Source organism: Corvus hawaiiensis, chromosome 5 (genome assembly GCF_020740725.1).
Source record: "Corvus hawaiiensis isolate bCorHaw1 chromosome 5, bCorHaw1.pri.cur, whole genome shotgun sequence".
In the NCBI taxonomy this organism is placed as follows: Eukaryota; Metazoa; Chordata; class Aves; order Passeriformes; family Corvidae; genus Corvus; species Corvus hawaiiensis.
Window position 1 is genome coordinate 75318156 of NC_063217.1, and position 3206 is coordinate 75321361.

The following is a 3206-nucleotide window of genomic DNA, read 5'->3' on the forward strand; positions in this document are numbered from 1 at the left end:
AACATTTGCTGGAGGCAGTAACCAAATTTCAAGCTACAGTTTTGTGCAAAGTATGTTTTATATCTACCAGATGTTTTGTTTCCTTCAATTTCCCTGTGTGTTTCTCAAGTGCTGAACTTCTTCCAGTCCACATGCCCTTGAAAATAATACCGGAAGACAAAAGAGATAGAAGTGTCCTGTTCAACTTGTGTCATGGAGAATCCCAACACTGTCTTGCCAGCTGCATCACGGCACATGTCACACATTGTTGTGTGCTTATTTCTGTAATACCTTTTGAGATGTGAAGATTCACATTTAAAATCATGATCTATATGCTCAGTATTTTCCTGCCTGCCTTCCTGCACCTTCACCTAACTTTAACATTCAGGAGCCTTTAGGTCTTTCTGTTTCCCTTCCACAGAGTTAGAGGTTCTTTACCTGTGCCCACTGCTGAGAATCAGAGCGTGAACACGCACACTGGTGATAGCTAAAAGGAATATGTTTGCATTAGTGAAGCATTACCTTGGCAGAAAGAATGAGTTGGCTCTGAAATCAGTGTGTTTGGCAACAATTTCTCCATTTTTCAGTTTCAAGTGCCAGCTTACCTTTTCTGATGTCACTGAGGGGACTGCAGGGACTATAGTTTCACTGTCACCTAACTTAGTGGGACTCTTGGACATACAATTCCCAAAAATTGACTGGCTGGTGGTGGACTCACTAGTTCTGGTATTTTACACCTAACATAAAAGGGCAGGAGGGGCTTTATTTTGAGTTTGGGACCCAATTGTTCAAGCAATTTGTTCTTACCTCTGCTGAGGGGGAAGAATCTCCAAGCTTTTTCGTGGCAGGCATGATCCTGGACAAAGATTACAACAGTGTGATGCTTTCCACCCCCACATAGTTGTTCCGTTGACAAGCCTTTGTGGTCATCACAGCTTCTGAAAGGCAGAAAGAGCTCCTCTTGGCCTTCCCAGCAGCAGAAAATGCTCTTCATCTTATGAACTGCCTGCAGGCTTTTGCCCTTGGATCTCTGTAATCTTCAGGAGCATCCCTTTATTCAGCAGACGGAGCGGATCACTTGCTGTGGGCTCTTATGTCCTGCAGACAGGTTTTGTGCTTGCTGGGGTACCTCTTGGTTGTGTGGTTTGCACATGAATTCAGGTATAACTATACTGAACTCTGGCTCTAACATCTGGCAGCAGGACTTAAGCCTTAGGAGTGCCTCACACAGACACGATATGGCATATCCTCTAACAGCTAAGTGTTGTTCCCGTGGTATTATCCAAGCATGGGAGAAGTGAAATAGAATCACTGATATGCTACCAGTGGTGGATAGAAATACCTGGGTCTCCCCAGGGAGCATGACCAAGAGATTGATTTTAAAAACATGGGGTTTTTTTCAGTTTGAAAACGTAAACCCATATTTTCAGTTCAAGCTGAACAGCTCATGTGCAGTAAAATACAGATCCCCTGTTAGGACATTGTTAACTATGGTGAAGTCTTTACTTCCCACAAGGACCCCTCAAAGAAGCTGTGCAAACGAAGTCCTCCCATCCTTATATGTTTAGCCTGATAACAAAGATTTCACTCAACTTGGAAATGAGCTGTTTGGAAATAAATACATAGAAATTTCTTCCATCTGCAAATAGTTGGAAGTAAAGAAAATATGAGCCTGTTAAAAAATGAACTATTCACCCAATAAAAAAACAGCCCAAGGCCCCAAAATCAACATTCCCCCAGTGTGGCTTAAGGCAATTCCAATTTTCCAACTCAGTGGAGCTGAATAATTTTTGGGAGTATGTTTTGGATAGCTGTGGTCTTTTGGCTAACGTGATGACATCAGTTGGGAAAACAGTGACACGAGACATCTGACCACAAGAAGATGGGAACACTGATTGGAATCTTCACAAAATCTTTGAAGTCTTCTCTCATGATACCCAGATTTTAATCCTGTCTGTTACATTCTTTGGTTGTGTTGCAATGAAGAAAAAATGAAGAAGTCATACGTGACTTACACCCTAGGAGACACTGACGCTGCCATGTCAGGGAACACTTTCTTACAGCCCTTTGAGTGCCATGTGCAGGTTCAGTCTTCGGCATACTTGGACTCTGTAGTAAAATGAAATGCTTTGTTCCTGGCAACAAAAAATGGCTGCTATTTGTTGAAAGGAAGGAAAAATAATAATGATGAATTTGCTTAATTGTTAATGAATTATCCAAAATAGCCTACAGAGCAGCAAGAGGGACAGGTATCCTTTCAGCTTGTTATAGGGAGGTGTTTAGAGAAGGAAGTGCTTGGAGGAAACACACTGGTAACATTTTTGCTAAATGTGATCACCACTGAGGTTACTGTCAATGGTTATCTTTCCCATTATCTTGTATTTATTTCTTTTTTTTTCTTCTTTTTTTTAATTCCTGGAGAGCATGACTTCAAATCGCACAAGGTACAGGACTATGCCAACACATTGTGCTAAAAGTTATGGCAGCAAACATGAGAAAAACATTTTTTATTTCTTAAAAACTAAAAAACTAAAATTGCTAGTGAATGCTGATGTCAGGAGTAAACTGAGGTGGGAGGAGAGTAAGCAAGCTAGAGGCATTCTCTAGGAAATAGGCTACTGAAGAAAAGCAACGTTTGATTTAATTGAAAATCATCGTTTTTACCTTCAGCTTTCTTCTAAACAGTAAAAATCCCCATAGAATCAAATTAGTCGGGACACTGACTGAAAAGAATAATTTCACTTCACTCCAAATACTGTTTTGCTGTGAGCTAAGATTGGTTCAATTTAGATGAAGTTTTCCATTAGCATTTGAATAGATACTTGAATTTCACAAAATCATTGCTTTCTTAAGAAGTTTTACAGCTTGTTCAAATCCTCATTTTTCTAAGGGAGTATTGTTCCATCAGCAGATGGCCCTGGCTTGTATTCCTGGTACACACACCATTTCAAACAAACTATACAGGGTACTTTTCACTCATTTTCTTCTTAGTCTTTTTTTAAATAGTCATTTTGGTATCAGAAGACATTGCATGCTCTCCTTCATCCTTTTCTTCAAGCAGGAATAGCATTGTGAGAATTTTTCAACACGGAAATGACTCTGTAGCATTTGGCCTGGCAATAGGTCAGGTGTGTGCAGGTAGATTGACAGCTCTTTCCCATGTTTCTTCCTCAGTCGAGTCTCCTGATGACTTTGGTGAAAGATTTGTGTATGCAAAAAACACTTGG